This window comes from Rhagoletis zephyria, unplaced genomic scaffold (assembly GCF_001687245.7).
Source record: "Rhagoletis zephyria isolate East Lansing unplaced genomic scaffold, Rhagoletis_zephyria_1.1 Rzeph_scaffold_00787, whole genome shotgun sequence".
In the NCBI taxonomy this organism is placed as follows: Eukaryota; Metazoa; Arthropoda; class Insecta; order Diptera; family Tephritidae; genus Rhagoletis; species Rhagoletis zephyria.
In genome coordinates, this window is record NW_016157871.1 from 120360 (window position 1) to 139020 (window position 18661).

The 18661-nt window shown below is 33.3% G+C and overlaps 1 protein-coding gene across 1 annotated transcript in view; it reads left to right on the forward strand.

Annotated features, from left to right (window-relative positions):
• Acadvl (Acyl-CoA dehydrogenase very long chain) overlaps window positions 1–18661 on the forward strand; it is a gene marked incomplete at its 5' end in the record, with an annotated part of 48556 nt that overhangs the window by 12982 nt on the left and 16913 nt on the right. The window lies entirely within an intron of this gene.

Genomic DNA, 18661 nt, shown 5'->3' on the forward strand with positions numbered 1-18661 from the left:
CCTGCGGCGAAGACTATGGCAGCAATATGACGGTTGCCCTGCTCACTACGGGCGTGAAGTAAGAGCACATTTAGACGAAACTTATCCTCGCCGATGGATTGGACGATACGGGCCAATCACGTGGCCCGCTCGATCGCCAGACCTGAATCCATTCGATTTTTTCTACCGGGACAAAATTTATTCAAAAATAATTAAAAACGAAGAGCATTTTCGGGAACAAATAAATGGAGCTGCTGCTGAGATAGCCCAATTGAGTTTAAGATCTCTAAAAGTGTCTTTTCTTAAATAAAATAATGTCAGGAGCATGTAATAATGTACCTTTGTACTATTTAGCATGTCATTGGTCAGTAATAAGAGCAACTTAAATTTAAATCTATTAAATACATTCTAGCGTGTCTCAGTCCTTTACCCACAAAAGCGGGTATAACTTTTTTTTCTATTCGAAATAGTAAGAGTGGCACATTTCTGAAATATCTATTAAATGAGCAATTTTTTTATGTAATGTAAAGTTATAGCTCAGTACATTTTTTTCACCAGAGATAGTCAAAGTTGGGAAACAAAATAACAAAAAGTTAAAAATCCCAAAATAGTCCTAATTTTATAATGGTTCCTTAATATATTTTTACTACGTGGCATATGAGTATGGAGAAGCAACTATCTGGAAGTATTTTAAATAAAAAAATTTACAAAGTATAGCCTTGTTTGTAGATGCAGTTAAAGAAAATACATGAAAAGGCACGATTTTTCTTTCATTCAAAAAAATTTAAATATTTCAGAAAAGGTGACACTTTTACCTGAAAAATTTTTACTTATCAGGGAGCTCACCACCCCACCTGCCTTCTCAAGTTTGGCAGGTTACTTCTGGGACACCCTGTATATATTTTCGTAATTAGATTTTTCGTAATTTAGATTTTGACCGTCGCTAATTTCCACAATTTCAAAATATCAAAATATCAAAATTCAAATTATCTAAAATTAAATTTATTTTCAAATAAACTGATACCCCATTGTTTGCAATCGATAAAAATTGTCCAAGGCTACTTTTCTAAAATACAGCTTTGAAATTATATGCGTGTATTTCTTATATTCTTATTTATTAAGGAATTCATCAATATTTATTCAAAATTGATGTATACAATCGCTCTTTAGAAAAAAGTGTTTTATCAAAAAATTTTAGGAAAATGGTTGTGGCAACGCCCACTTATATCATATATGTGTATCCCAAAAACTACTCCACCGATCTTTACCAAATTTGGTTACATAACGCTCGTATCTATACTTTTTTCGCAGTATAATACTTTTTTTTGGATTCCAAAAATACCTTTTTTGCTGTCTACATTTTTTAATACAGTGTTCGCTTAAACACGTTTTTAAAAATGCTTATGTATGCATACATATGTACATATATACTATTATATAAAAAAAAAATAGGGACACGGTATCTTGACCAGTTTTGATAATATTCCTTTCGGTTGTTTAATGTTTCATCATTTTTTATTAAAGTCTAGTCAATATATAATATTTAACACCATAAATATAAATCCACATTACAAACGTTGTAGGGAAATTAAAAAAACAGCCACAAGAAAAACTTTGTATTCATAATTTTTAGCAAAAATGTAGTTTTGTAGCTTATTAAGGTGCAAGTTTCAATAGGCTAAGAATTCGCGTTGATTTTGGGTTATTTTTTTGCTGACGGTGTTATTATTAGGTGACAGGTAATAAGGTCAATGGAAATAAGGTCAATTGACTTTATTTCCCACCCTGGTGCGAAATAAAGTCAATTGACATTATTACCTTTTCAAAAGCGAAATAAAGTCAACAAAAATTTGGAAATAAAGTCATTGACGCTATTTCCTCATTCAAATGGAAATAGCGTCAACAATGCTTAAAGTATGTCGATTCAAAGAAAAAAATGTTGTTCTTACAATAAACATTGCCCCGTAAGTGTTGTTTTTTAATAGATGAAAAAGGCTTTTGCCAAATCCTCAGTGTTGTGATATTAATCCACACACAATCATGAACTACCACCAATTGATTATATTAAAAAAAATTTAAATTACGAATATGTAAAAACACGATGCGAAAAACTAAACGCCTGCGCACAGCTGGAATACGAGAAATATTTGAAGAAAGAGTGGAGAAATGATCCATAACTTGCAAAACATTTTTCGTTTCTACAAAAATAAAGCGAACACTATTAAATTGAAGAAACAGTACATGTCCAAAAACCCCGGAGGAGCACTGAAAGAATTCTGTGTTTTAAATTAGCATATTTTGAACGAATTCGGAATGTCTAAGGTGGAAAAGAACCCAACCTTTCTATAAGGAAACAATTCTAGAAAAATAATTTTCTTACACTGTATTTATGTCTCCGCCAGCAGTCATTTAAAAGCAGCTAAGGAGAACGACGACACTATTTATTAGATGGCACATTCAACGAGCCAATGTGCCAAAATGCGGGTATAAACAATTATTGATTATTTAATATCGGAACCGAGATCATATAAGTTAATTGATTGGTTTTCACACACTTTTGAAACACAAATTATATGCTTTTTTACTGCAGACAAGTTGTTGCCTCAAAACACAGCAGAAATCTTCCAATCAGGGCTGCCAACTCTCCTTAGTTTTGAGGTGCCATATTGAGGATAAAAAAAGTGCCAAAATGTGCCAAATAGAAAAATAAAAGTGCCAAAAAAGGTGTAATTCCTTTTAATCATTCACATTTAGCAATAAAATAAAGCCTCATTTTCAAAACAAAAGTGCAATGATAAAATAAGATAAACCAGTTGAATAGCCTTTATAAATTAGAAAATTTTAGTTGAGAAAAAGAAGTGCACGCAAAGGATTTCACAAAAATGTATTGAAATGTTATTTTTTTTACAAAAGTGCCATTTTGGCATTTTGTGCCAAATTGAAAAATTAAGTGCCATTTGAAATAAAATAGGAACAAATGGCACGGTTTGAGCCAAGTTGGCATCCCTGCTTCCAATAACTTACAAATATAAAAATGTGAAATATCGAGGGCTTGAATTCATTAATACCCTCTATCTGCAATTTGCACAAAAACTAATTTCTGATTTTAGAAACCATCTGGGACTTATTACCTGTCGTTATATAAGGTAGCATTAATATCACTGATGACAGTTAAAGCTTAGGTGGATTTTTATATCAGAATCTCATCTTTGTGAAAAGTGTGCAGATAGGGGGTATTATTGAATATAAGCCCTCGATGTTTAAAATATATAAAAATTTTATTTCAACGTATACAAAAAATTAATCTACCTGCGCTACAGCACGTCGGGAGACGGGGAGGGGGGGCCGGGGGGCCCGCGGCGTAGCGTGACGCGGTGTGGCGCGCTGACGCGGCCCGCCGCGAAGCTAAGCAAATTTAATGTTTGAAAGAGAAATAATGTCAATTGATTTTATTTCGTTTTTAAAAAGGTAATAATGTCAATTGACTTTATTTCGCACCAAGGTGGGAAATAAAGTCAATTGACCTTATTTCCGTTGATCTTATTACCTGTCACCTATTATTACTTTCATACAGAAGAAATTGTCGAACATAGTAACTTTGTATGGAAGAAAATGCGTGACGCCGCACACTGTTTCGACTATATGGAGGCAGGTGGAAATAATAGTACACCTCTACGGATTTCACTGAAACTTGACATGCGCTCTAGTTTTACTTAGAAATAGAGAATTATGAAATTTTCACCCTCATTGCGAGAGTCGTGTCGACAGCAAGTCGATTTTCGAGAGCCGAATCGTATCGAAAATTTCACGTCATTGCCTAAAAGTTCCACTCGACTAGTGTATTAAAAAGGAAAAACTTGGCAGCACTGTATAGTTTTCGACAATTTTGGTCGTTTACTTATTTCAGAACGACAATAGACAATGCTACTGTTGTCGAATCGTACACCTTAGCCTAATTTACGATTTACGCAATGAGGCTGTTTGTAAAGATTGAATAATTGCCACGCCCTCTACTCTTGTGGGCGGAAACATTAAATTTCATCCGATGTCGATGAAATTTAGTTTGTAGTCTTTATTTTATACGGAAAACCTAAATAAAAAATATGGGGTAGATTGGATCACTAAACGTCAAAAACTCACAAAAAATGTGGGCCCAGTCATTAAATGTGATGGAATTTTGGTTAATTTTTTTTCCTGCTTTCCACTCTCAGAAAACAAAGGTTATACTATAAAATGACTTGGGTGTAAATACTCGCTTTTTTTCCAATGTTTGGTGAGATTTTTTCATTGTTCGAAAAGTTCTTTTCGCGAAATTATGCAAAAAGAAGCGGAAAATCAAAAATTAAGAAAATCAAAAATTATATACATGTACAACTTTGGCGTTGGCGTCGTTTCAATAGCTGACTATGAATACATGAACAACACAAAGCAGAAAGATAGCCAACTCTCAGCTTTTTTCGTGAGTTGCTCGTCAGCTGTTGAAAATAAATAAAATGTGTAATATTTTTCGCTTTTAATCAAATGAGGGCAATAAATATTGTTTTTCATGCAATTATTGATATGAAATATTAACTTACCTGTCGTTAATATGTTAATTTAGTGGCCAAAACATTCGCTGCCCAGCTTCATTGTAGCAAGCATATTTTTAACGTGCGTTCTGTCAAACCAACGCCAACTCCAATCAAAGTCAACGCGAAAGTTCTATGTGGACCGGCCTTAATTATCAAATACTGTTTAATACCCTAAATAGTAGATAGTTTGTATTATACATACAAATGTACATATGTATGTATGTATATGCATGCACTATCTGCTTCACATTGCACAATAAGGTTAGTGTTTTTCTGACGGTATTGTGCATGTATCAGAGACCATACCGGTTATGCATTTTATAATAAAAGTCAAAAAATTTAAGTTATTTTTTTACTTTTATCATTTTGAGCAAATAATACCGGTTATTTCTGCTTTTTATTTTTTTAAGGCAATGGTTTAAATGTAGATTTATATGGTCCTTGGTATATAATGAGCTAGACTTTTATGGAAAAATAATAAACATTACATAAGCAAAAGAAAAATAACCAAAATTGTTAAAAATGTTGATAACTATTTACACATATCTATATATTAACATATTACTTACCATTCATAGTTATAAATTTGTTTAATAAGTGGTAACTCTATTAAAAACACCAACATATTAATTTAGTTTCAAACTCCTTTCGCTTGATGCCCATATTGTGACATTTTACTGACTATCATATTTAAACAATGCATTTTTAATTAGGCGGCAACCCTTTAAAAACCCAAAACAGGTCTGTTAGTCAATATTTCTCATCTGACGTCTCATTTGGAAACGCGTCGGAATGGTGTAAATCTGATGCCCTCCCCAAAAATAAAAATTTGTTAGGCGGCAACACTTTTCAAAAAAATAAGACGTTCTTTCTTGCAAATCTTTAGATCAAGCCCCTTTACATGGCACCTTATTTTTTAAATTGCGCGAACGGTGTAAGTCTTATGATTTTAGAAGCAGGTGGTAACCCTATTCAAAGAACTGAAACCTTCTTGCACATCTACAGACCCAGCCCTTCTATTTGTCACCTCTTCTTCAAAAATATGAGACGTTCTTTCTTGCAAATCTTTAGATCAAGCCCCTTTACATGTGTAGCAGTTAAGTATTGCGGAGGGTTAACATAGTATGTAAATGTTAATCCAACTAAGGGTTAAGTTATGTATCACTATTCATTATTCGTAATTAGCATTTATCCTTTTCTATTCATTCTTGTATACATTTATTTCCTACATGTTTTCTATCGTTTAGTCATTGTTCATTGTTCATTATTCACTGCATTCAAATATTCACTCATGTAACGACCAAGAATGGATGATGAAATAAAGCAGTTCTGTGCTAACATTGAACAAACGCGGACGTTTTAATTTGCAAAGGCCTCCTACAATTTTTCAGAAGCGGGGTTTGATCCCATTTGGCCATTTTTTTTTTGTGTGCATACGTTTTTGTACACTAAAGCGCTATCGCGGTTAATTGTGCGCATATTACAAACTAAAAGTAATGAAGCAGTAAAATTGTTGTGAACATTTCGAAAGACAAGACATAAAGTGTGATCACAAATAAATAAAATAAAATACGTGTGTGCGACACTCAAATAAGAGCAGTAACGATTGAAAAGTATTAGTAAAAAGCCTGTGTAAAAGAAACATTTAAAGAACATTGAACATTGAAAGCGAAAATACGAGATGGATACTCAGAATTTCGGTAATTATACGGTTTCGCAGCTGCGCGCATGGTTGCGGCGCCTTGAGCTGCCTTCCAGTGGAACAAAAAGTACGTTGGTACTGCGCCTGAGTGAAGTGCCAGCGAATGAGTTGGGCGAGTGTCCCATTGAACGCAGCGACGAACAAAATATTTTGATGACGAATGACGAAGGTGAGCAGACACAGCAGCTAGCCGGCGACATCGTAGCCGACGCTGAGCTTGCAGACATTCAGGTCGATTACAGCACGTTACAGCGAAGCGAGCAGAGAAATGACCAGACATCTATCAACGCAGCAGAACAAACGGCACAAACAAATGCACATGCAAACATCAACGCTATAGATTTTGAGTTGTTGGTACGCGAAGCAAACCTGCTAAAGCGTGAAAAAGAAATATTGGAAAGAGAAAACGCAATGCTTCAGCGGCAATTGAGTGGTAGTGAAATAGCGAGTAACACAATAGTAACCCAACGAACAATATCATTGGATATGATACAAAATTTCGAAAATTTTACGTAATGATAGGTACGTGTTGGAGGATGTTGAAGGCTTCCAACAATCCAGAATCCCGTATAAAGGTGTGTGGGCGGTTGGAAATATACGACCTTGGTTAGACCAAAACAAAATGAAAAATACGCCTGAGATCAGGTGATCTCAAGGTCAGGATGGCCGAATTGTAGCAGTTAAGTATTGCGGAGGGTTAACATAGTATGTAAATGTTAATCCAACTAAGGGTTAAGTTATGTATCACTATTCATTATTCGTAATTAGCATTTATCCTTTTCTATTCATTCTTGTATACATTTATTTCCTACATGTTTTCTATCGTTTAGTCATTGTTCATTGTTCATTATTCACTGCATTCAAATATTCACTCATGTAACGACCAAGAATGGATGATGAAATAAAGCAGTTCTGTGCTAACATTGAACAAACGCGGACGTTTTAATTTGCAAAGGCCTCCTACACATGGCACCTTATTTTTTAAATTGCGCGAACGGTGTAAGTCTTATGATTTTAGAAGCAAAGAACTGAAACCTTATTGCACATCTACAGACCCAGCCCTTCTATTTGTCACCTCTTCTTTTTTAATACAACGAACGGTGTAAGTCTTATGATTTTAGAAGCAGGTGGCACCCCTATTCAAAAAACTGAGACCTTCTTGCACATCTACAGGCCTAGCCCTTTCATTTGGCACCTCTTCTGTTTTAATACAATGAACGCTGCAGATTTTATAATTTAAAAAAATGTGGCAACCCTATTCAAAACAGTCATGCCTTGTGGTACATACATCTAGAGGCTAAGCCCTTTAATTTGGCACCTCAGTCTTGAAAATCGAATAATCGGTGCAGATCTGATGCCGTTAACAAAAACTCCCTTCATGTATTGTATGTATACATAAATATGTATACAGATTTGAAGTAACCCTGGTGTTTGGGTATAGGGGTTATTAAAATCCATGTAGGAGCTTCAAAACTATTACATTCCAATATACACAGCTCTGGAATACTTGATTTTTAACTTTGACTTTTATTTTTGCCTGACTTTTATTTTTGCTCAAAATGATAAAAGTCATATTTTTAAAAGTCATGGAGGAATCAGAATCTGCAATGAGAGACAAGTCTAATGGTACCTTTGAAAAAGCTATAGCATAATTTTTTCACTATGCCTTTTTGATATCAAAAATTTTAAAATAACTTTTATTTTCAGTCTCTGGAAAATATCAAAAATTATTGGGATTTTTTAACAATTTAAAACTTGGACTTTATTATAAATATACTTAAATTTAATTTGCTATTAAACTGCACACCAAGCATAGCTCTATAAATGTGATTAAAAAGTTTAAAATTTTCATGTAACTTTGTTGAAATGTTCAAATTTTTTACAAAGTATGAAACTTGTATGGTCTTTCTTTCATTTATAATAAGTTGAAATTATGTAAGAAATTATTGAGCATTAAAAAATTATACATACATAGATATGTATGCACATATGTACCTACTAGGGGTTCCCGGACGTTTTAAGGTCTCAAAAATCCCGGGCTTTTCGGGATTTGTACTTTGCACTGATGGCAATAAAGAAATTAATATTAATATTTTTTATAAAGGTCTAGCTCATATACATACAACACCGCGCGATAGGAAATTTTAAACACAAATATCAATATATTCGTGAAACCATGGGCCAAATATAGTAAAATTGCGTTTTTAGTTTTTTACTCTGATGTCAGTAATTTAGAAATGATTTAAAAAATTCAGAGAAATGTGCTTAGAGAAGAAGTATGTGTATAAAATTAATGAGGAAGTCCTGTAGAATTTAAACAGATTCAAGTTTCTGGTGCAGAAGGGCTGGTAAATATTGAAAATGTCATTTTAAAATTTTATCCTTGAAATTTCGCAATATTTGTTTTTGAAAAAATTATATTTTAGGTAAGGGCTTATATAAACTCTATAACATCCTCGAGTTTAGTTCTTCTAACTTTGTCAGCTTAAAAATATTCAGCCTTGTGAATCCAAAAAATTTAAATTTTTGAACCCTAGGATACTAACCTTATTTTTTATTCCTTTAATACTAACGTTCGCCTGTGAGGCTAATTTGAAAAAAAAGTAAAAATTTTGTCTTAAAACCTTAAATTTATTTAAAAAATGGGCCTAAATATATTCATATGTTTCTAAAGTAAAAAATAAAATAATTTAATAATTTTTGTAATATTAATAAAAATAGTTCGTATTGAAAAATAACACATATTTTATAATCTTTTTGAAAGGGTTAATTTAAATAAATAAAACAAAAATATTTTAAAGCGAACGAACTCAAACAATCCATAAATTATCTTAAAGGTATTCGTATTTACTTTCACACTTAAATGGAATTAATTGTTTATCTTTTCTATTGTGACTTATACCTACAAATGAAATATACTTTTTTGTATCACACTGGGCCCTATGAATAAAAACTAAGCGATTGATTTTTCATAAAATTTCACACCTTTTATGTAAATTTATTTGAATAAATCAAGCAAAAGGTTTGAAATCTTACGAAAAAGCAACTGCTTAGTTTTTTAATCATAAGGCCCATTCACTGAAATCTTCCGAATTGTCCTCACTATCGCTTCCATTCAACGATATTACTTCCAACCATTTTAAAACTTGTTCTTCATAGGTACCCCTCTCGAAAAGTAAAAACAAATTTTGTTCAAAACAGAAAATAGCCAACAAACGTGTTAAAAACTGAAATAAGTAAAGCAAAAAAAAATTACCTTTACTACTAACGTTCGCCTGTCAGGCGTTAAGAGGGCGTGGAACTCATCCGCGCAACCTCATACAGCGCTAAACTGAGTTGGCGCGAACGCTTACTTTGATAATTAAAATCGTTCCTGAAATATTGCGAGAAAACTGAATTCGTTCCGCCTCACAGGCGAACGTTAGTGTTCTAGGGTTAAATTCTAAAGAAATTTCCTATTGCATTTGTTACCCATATTTTTATTTTACATTGCAGTGAATTTTTTAACAATTTTTGAAATTAATCATATCTTTTAAATTACAAAGTCCTTCAAAATAAATCCTGCGGTCAGAGAGAAATAATAAAAACGCAACTTTAAACAAAAAAGTTGGTTTCAAATCCATTTATTATTATTTATTTCATGGTAGGAGAGCTTCTCAAACAATATACATAGAAGCAATTTTTTCGATTCAAGTTGTTGAAAAGTAATAATATCTAAATCCCGGGACTAATCCCGAAAAATTAACATCCCTAGTACCTACAAAGTACAAAGTATGAAACTGGTCAAAATAGCACGCATCCATTCTTCTGTGCATGAGAATATATACATAAATAAATACATACAAATATGTATGTATGTATATACTAGGGCGGGTCAATTTGTATGGATCGATTTTTTCGACATCGTTCCTAGCAGATTCGGATTCTTCATAAAATTCATTTAAAAAAATCTTCCAGACCATAGCTCTAAAGTCAATTTCGAGCCTGCGCAATTTAAAAAAAAAAGATCTTTAATTGATGCTAAGCTAATATGCAGATTAATATTTACTAATGTGTTACGAATGTTATTTTTTTTTAATACAAATTTGTATTTGTGGGTTCTTTGATACGAAGAGCTAATTTTTGATATCTATTTCTTATTTAAAGAACTGCAAGATGGCGCTATAAATCAATAGCTTATTCAACTTAGCCCAAAAATAGGAGCAAGCTTATACAATAATTCGCATAAAGCTGAAAATTGGTACGAATGTTGCGAACATTATTATAAATGAAATGTCCACGGTCCCTATCGATCCTACGACTGCAAAAAAAGTTCTTCAAGGTCAAAGGTCACATAAATTGATATTTTGAACGACGAAAGTTTAGATCATACAATTATCTATAAAAACTGTTATAGCATTTTTCTTCCCAAGTGTTTAGGCGCGTCTGCTAACACCAAGCACCTAAATACATGCTATGTACTGCTGCATGTGCAAAAATTTCCTTTATGCAATTTATGAAATTTTTGCCTATGCACTTCTCAACTGTCATGTAGTTGAATTTTCTTAAGTTTTAATTAGATGGCACTTCAAAGTATGCTCGGCCTAGTCTGATGCATCCTCAGGACACTGCTTCCGGAGCATTTTGCGGACTCTGCATGACTTATAACCATGCAGAGGTGGCAAACGAACTTTGCCATTGGCCACAGTGCCTACCCACCATTTTTGAACCAATAAATATTTTTTTTTATAAATACATACATGCAAATACTGGTCTCCCCTCTCACTGAGTTATTCATGGTCCTTTGAGCCGGATCTTTGCGGCTTTTGTCATATCCACTAGACGACCAAGTCGTCCAGGGGGGCCGGTATGTTTAGGCGCGTCTGCTAACACCAGGCTCCTAAATACATGCTATGTACTGCTGCATGTGCAAAAATTTCCTTTATGCAATTTAGGAAATTTTTGCACATGCACTTCTCAACTGCCATGTAATTGAACTTTCTTAAGTTCTAATTAGATGGCACTTCAAAGTATGCTCGGCCTAGTCTGATGCATCCTCCGGACACTGCTTCCGGAGCATTTTGCGGACTCTGCATGACTTACAACCATGCAGAGGTGGCAAACGAACTTTGCCATTGGCCACAGTGCCTACCCACCATTTTTGAACCAATAAATATTTTTTTTTATAAATACATACATGCAAACACTGGTCTCCCCTCTCACTGAGTTACTCACCAAGTATTACCATTTCTGTGATCGCTATGATTCAAAATTGTAGTAAAAGGTTTGTACTCCATAACAGGGTTGTTACAAATATTCGCATTCGCATTCGCAATAATCAGTGCGGAGCTTTTGCGAATGCGAATGTTGTGCAAGAGCACCTATAAAGTGTTTATCTGGCAAACAAAATGACAAATTGTAGCCAATATTTCATAAAAATCTATTTAAACATATTATGGGTATCCATGGAAATGCGTAAATGCCTCGAACCGCGTAAACCTCGCAAATAATTCGATTTTTCATACAAAATTAAGTAAGTTTACGACGTTTACATGGTTACGAGGCATGTTCGCGATTTGATGAATTGCCTTATTATTTCTTAAGCTATATACCCGAGCTATCAATGGGCAGTCATACAAGTTTCCATTTCTACTTGACCTTTGACGTACGTCAAAGAGAACATAGTCCTTTAAATATTTTTTTTCTACAGTTTAAATAACTGCATTGGTTTCTTTTTTTATTATAAGTTTTTGGACCAATCTTAAAAAAAACGACTACAAAAGAATAAAGTGTACATTGTAATTCTTAACCAAATTTTCGTGATTTGCTTTTGATGTTACATATATTCGTTCAACCATTTCAAATGGGGCTCTTTGGAGAAATTATTTCTATTAAACATTTTAAAAACAGTAATTTTGTTCACTTGTTGGGCAGTATTTTTTTTTCATACGGATATACACTGGAAACTTGGCTAAAAACTTCTGTGGTAGAACAACTGTTCCCCTACGTCTCCCTTCTTTGCTATCTAAAGTCAAAGAGTAAGGTCCTGTAGTAAGGGATTCCCAGCAGAAATGGTCAATGTCTGGATATTAAGAGAATCGATGCTCAAATAATTAAGAAGCTATAGGTCTGACCTTTAATTAGATAAGAATTGCGTAACTTTCTGAGACCCTCGTTATCCGTAATTCCAATAATTCAAATACTTATAAAAAACGGGGGGCATTTTTGTGCAGCATAAAAGATCTGCACGGCTCACTCGGTTTTCAAAAATGGGGTGTCAAATTAAAGCGCTTGGCCTGTAGAAGTGCAGGCTGGTCTTATTTTTTCGAAAAGAGTTGCCACCTGTTGAATAATTAAATTAAAATTTTTTAATAATCAATACCATCAGATCCGTACCGTTCGTTTGATTTTCAAAAGTGAGATGTCAAATTAAAGGCCTCTGGCTGTAGATGTGCAATAAGGTTTAACTTTTTCGAAAAGAGTTGCCATTTTTTAAAAAACTATATTCAAATTATTTAAAAATGTAAATCAATTATTATAAAACGGATATCAATCGAAATGGTGTTGAAAATCTTTCTTTATTAATTTAACTATAGGAGGGTTGCCACCTGTTTAAAAGATCAAATTTAATTTCAATTAAGGGAATTAAATATGATAAATATGTATCACTATATGGGTGCCAAACGAAAGGGGTTTCAGAAGGTAGTAATTGGAAAATGTTTTTAATAGGGTTGCCGTCTGTTTGAAATTCCGAATTTAGTTAACATATACACAAGTTATCTGAAATATCAAAATATGGATGGATGGAAGGAGTGTTAATATATCGTTACTTTGAACGCTATCAATATTTTTTAGTTGTTGGAAGAGGGTTGCCACCTGTTTAAAAAATTAAATGCAAATTCTTTAATAATTATTTAGGTAAAATATGGTTATAAATCTAAGGGGGTTTGAAATATCTTCATTTACGGACTATAATAAGCGAGGTTACCACATGTTTAAAAAATCAAATATTTATGGTAATGTCAAAAGTATATTATACGAGAAGGCATGTTTTGTGATAGTCATCAAATTTGCACCGTTATTTCAATTTCAAAAATGAGCGGTCAAATCAATCAACTTAGCCTGAAGATGTGCGATAAAGTTTTATATTTTTAATTAAACATTTTTTATTGCAATAGGGTGGTTTGAAATTTGATGAAATTAAAAACCTGCACTAAGCAAGATCTCTCTGTACTCAGATTTAGATGTAATATGGCACTTGGGTCGCTTATAACTCAGCATTTGGAATATTTTTTAGATTTTTGAAATTCCATTTTGCGCGTTTAAACGCCTTGCGGGTTCACTAGTTAAAAATGAATTACAAAAACTACAATCAAAACATGCTGATGAAATTACAGGTTCCCCAAATTCTGAAACAGCGAAAGGAATGAGAATGAAATATTCTTTTTAAAAAGCTTTAGAAAAACCTGACACAGCTGGTTTGCTTGTAAGTGCTGTCTAAAAAACGATTTCGCTATTAAATATGCTAGATTCTAATTGTTTCTTGAAAATACTTGACTCCGCATTCGCATTCGGATCCGCATCCGCGGATGTCTAAAATTCCACATTCGCAACATGCGTACTCCATAATATGCAAATCATAAATTTGTTTAGAAACTTTTTGTATGTGCTTAATTGCTTATAACTTCCACGTTTATTATTCAATTTAGATGAGCAGGGCCAGAGCTGGGTCATACCCTGACGGAAACAAGTGATTTTTTTTTTATCAACTAGTTGAAATACTACTTTAAAACAAATGCTATGGGTAAGTGTTTCGAATTTGTATACTCTTTTTGCTCAAAAAAACAATTTGTGTCTTGGCAGAATGAAAAAGCACCTGTGAAGTCCAGAACGCAAACGTATTCAAAGGAAACACACTGACTTTGAAGTTATGTAAACCAAATTCATTTTAAAGTAGTTGAAATTAAATGCTGCTTGCATACAATACAAACTGAACAATTGAAAGCACATTTACATGTCTGGCTGTAGCTGACCGTGCAAAGATGTTTGCTACAATTGGTCGCAGCCAAAATCTCATTTAATTTTAAATTTCGGTTTTTCTTAGTTATGAAAAAGCATCTGTGAAGTGCAGAACGAAAGCGCATCGAACGAAATATGCTGACTTTGAAGTTGTTTAAGCCAAATTCATTTTAAAGTAGTTGAAAATACATGCAGGAAAAGGCAATTGACTGCTTCCTAGGACATCGCCATGTTAAATAAATGAGTTGGTTGCAGGTAAAATAGTGAGAATTTGAATTAGTTATCATTGCAAATAAAGTAGTTTATAAATTACTTTCAAACTAATTCAACTTCCTGCAGGGTAATGATTCCTTTAGGAATTAAATTACTCCCAATTACAAATTACAAGGAATTGTAATTAGGAATCAATTCCTTCAGTCCACAGCAAAGGAATCGATTACTTTCTCAATTCCTTGAAGTAATTTCAAATGTAACTGTTTTTTTTTTCAATTCCATTATAAGGAGTTTTATATTGTAATTGGAATGAATTACGTGCTAGTAATGTAAAATTTTTTTTCAGTTCCTTTGAAAGAAATTGAAAATGTAATTGATTTTTTTTCAATTCCATTACCTGGAATTGCAAGAGTACTTTAGTTTTTTCAATTACTCAAAGGAATTTTAAAAGTAATCGAGAAACTGAAAGTTCATTCACGAATGTACAATGTGGAATTTTTGTTGTGGTCAAAGATTAAATTCGAAAGCACACATTGGACATCTTCTATGTATATCTATATATATAAAAATGTTGTATCGTATGTCACGGTCATCAAAACTCGAGAACGGCTGAACCGATTTGAATAATATAATACCAGAACCAATGATATCGCAAAAATTAGGAGGGTTGCCACCTATTTTAAAATTTTTAAATCCAATTATATTGATAAAATTAATGAATTATTACAATAGAGATTTAAGAAATATAACTGTTGGAAGTATTTTTGACGAGGGTTGCCACCTATTTGAAAATTTTAATTGTCAAATTGATAAAATAAATGAAATATTGCCATCTGGGTGTCAAACTAAAGAGTTTTAAGAAGGCTTACTGCCGAAAATATGTCTTTTTTTTTGAAAATTTAACTAAATTACATTGATAAAATAAATAAAATAATACAATATGGGTATCAAATTAAAGAGGTTTAAGACAGATAACTGTTGGAAATATTCTTGAGGGGGGATGCCACCTATTTGAAAATTGTAACTCAGTTAAATTGTTAAAGTAAATGAAATATTGCCATGTGGGTGAAGAGTTTTCAAAAGGCTTACAGTCGAAAATATTTTCAAGGAGGGTTGCCACCTCTTAAAAAATTTAGCGCAATTTAGTTGATAAACTAAATGATATATTACAATATAGATATTAAATTAAAAAGGTTTAAGAAAAATAACTTCTGGAAATAGTTTTGAGTAAAATTGCCACCTCTAAAAATTTAATCTCGGTTATTTTGATAAAATAAATGAAATACTGCATTTTGGGAATCAAACTAAAGACTTTTAAGAAGGCTTAGTGCCGAATATATGTTGGAGGAGGGTTGCCACCTGTTTGAAAATTTAACTAAGCTTAATTGATCTAGGTATCAAATTGAAGAGGTTTAAAAAAGAGTTTCAAAAATACTTTTGAGGAGGGTTGCCACCTGTTTGAAAATTTGAACGCAGTTAAATTGATAAAATAAAGAATATTTTATATCTTTTTAAACATCTTTAGTTAAGATTAGCATTAAAAAATTTTAAATTTTCTCCATGAGAAGAGAATTATATAAAGGAATTTTGAAACATTTCAGATACAATTACAATATAAAATACAAATGACCGGTTTTAATAAATAAACCTTCCCCGTTTTTCTGCCTTCAGTAGATTAAGAAATCAAAAACCTACCCTTTATTGCAACAACAGCGCACAAGCTCTTCAAAAACCACGACAAAACCACCCTAATTGCCTGTTCAACTGCAACCTTTGCGGACGTTTGTAAAAGACACAACCTTTCAGTGTAAATGTACAATCTATGTTAAATTTTTGTTGATCACTCGGGAAAAATATTTTAAATCATGATAGTCTAATTTTAGCATTTCTTTGTTTATTTTTATGTTAAAGTTTGAATTTTTTTCATTCGCAATGCAAACTTAAAATGAAAATAACTTGAATAAATGACCTTATCTAAAAAAAACGGTATACAGATCCGTAACATGCTACTTAAAATAAATTTTAGGTGTCTCACGCGTTTTTTGTGTAATTTTAGCGTCCTTACAGTGTTATCATCAAAATTTAGCCAAAGCAATGCAATTTGTTTATAAAACTCTTAATAGGTAGGATCTCCAGTCCGACAGGGCTCGTGATTCAAGCGGACTCTATCCTCATTTGTAACGCAGGATACCAGTAAGAGTACTTCAAAGACCCCAGAAGGCACGCCATTTTGAGTAGAATTAAGGTTACCATAATATAAACAATTAAGTCAGTACATTTTTAAAGATACGAAGGGATTAGTCCAAGAGAATAGCAGTTCCCAAGGCAGCAACAGTCCGGCCGGTTATGCCTGCTTCGACATTTATGGGTCTCATCTGCCGCGAAGCGTTAGCGGTAGGATCTGGAAAATTTAACCGTTACCCTATAAACTGAACAGCTACAGTTTAAGTTATTCAGTTTTCTTAAAGTCCAATTAGTAATACTACTTAGGTATAAGTTATTTATTCAAGGCAGTTAGCAAGCAAGAAATTCAACAAAGCTATTGCAATTCAACCGTAAAAAATTTTTTTTATTAATTTTTCGATTACTTTATAAATTACTTTGAGGAATGGAATTCGAAAAAAAATCAATTACATTTTCAGTTCCTTTCAAGGGAATTGGAAAAAAAATTACATTTTCAATTCCTTTGAAAGGAAAACGAGCGTCTCGCTCGCAACGACGCGCTCACGAGGGCAGAGCTAATGAGGGCCTCATTTTCTGGCCGCTCTACTATGCGCTGCCCTCGTTTGCTTACTCGCTTGCTGGCTACTCAGCGCGTGCGCTCGCACTTAACGAGTACTCGTTTGCAAACAGCCTCGGCTGATGCGCGGTGAGTTGCGCAAGCTCATAGCAGACTAATGACCGAGCGAGGGGCTAAAATGAGATAAATCTGAACCCTGGTAACAATATTCATATCTCACGTACGATGCAAGAACAACATTTTCTTCTTTTAATCGATATACTTTAAGCATTGTTGACGCTATTTCCATTTGAATGAGGAAATAGCATCATTTACTTTATTTCCAAATTGTTGTTGACCTTTTTCGCCTTGGAAAAGGTAATAATGTCATTTGACTTTATTTCGCACCAGTATGCGAAATAGTGTCAATTGACCTTATTTCCATTGATCTTGTTACCTCTCAGCCGCTTAGATCACGACCGGAAAGGTGCCAAACATAGCGATGTAAGTGAGGCGGCATAAAATTCATTTCCATATAACGTATACAGGACGGATTACAAAGATTAAGGCCTTAAAATGATCACATTGACGTCCCCATTGAAAACAGTGTGGCATTTTCAAAAATTTAACATGGCGTCTCAAATATGGCATCTAAACTAACCGCAAATTAGATTTTACTTTACAACTTTTGTGCCACCGGAGAACCCGACACTAAAAAAGAAAAAATAACTGCAGGCTCTTATACTTTTGAGGTTGCTGATTACGAATCTAGAGCATGATTTTAAAAATTCATAATGGCGAACCGAATATGATGGCCAAAAAATTTAAGTCGATCCGATTCGCTCGAAAAGTTTTCCTCTGGGGTTCTTGGGGCCGCTTATTATGAATCTGGGTCAGGTTGTAAAAATTCAAAATGGCGGACCCAAAATGGCGAAAAAAAATTTAATGAATTTGATTCGCTTAAAACTTAACATTGAAGGGTTCTTAAGGTCTCTGATTACGAATCTAAAATCAGATTTAAAAATTTCAAATGGCGGATCAGTTTTACAACGCCGGTAATCTTCTGTGGGTGTGTATATCACTGAGCTCTTCCTAAGCGGCTGGACCTTTGTTTTTGAGTGGGTTCCTGGATGGTTTAGATTCTCAACTGGTTCCGGTGGTTGGCACTACGGTTTACGCCGCATCCCTTACATCGCTATGTTTGGCACGTTCCCGGTCGTGATCTAAACGTCATAAAAAAAATGTACGTATAAAAGTTGTGGAGAATGCAATTCTGTACAACTTTACAATTTCAATATATGTATTTTCATCAGAAATTGTCGAAAAATGGCGAATACCGTGACAATGTAAAATTTGGTCGCAGTTTTTGCTAATTACTTACAATAAAAAATGTTTTTTTAAAACTTTCTATATAACAAAGGTGAAAAATTAAATTCTCTACAAATTTGTATTGAACAATTTTTTACGAAAAATGCAAAG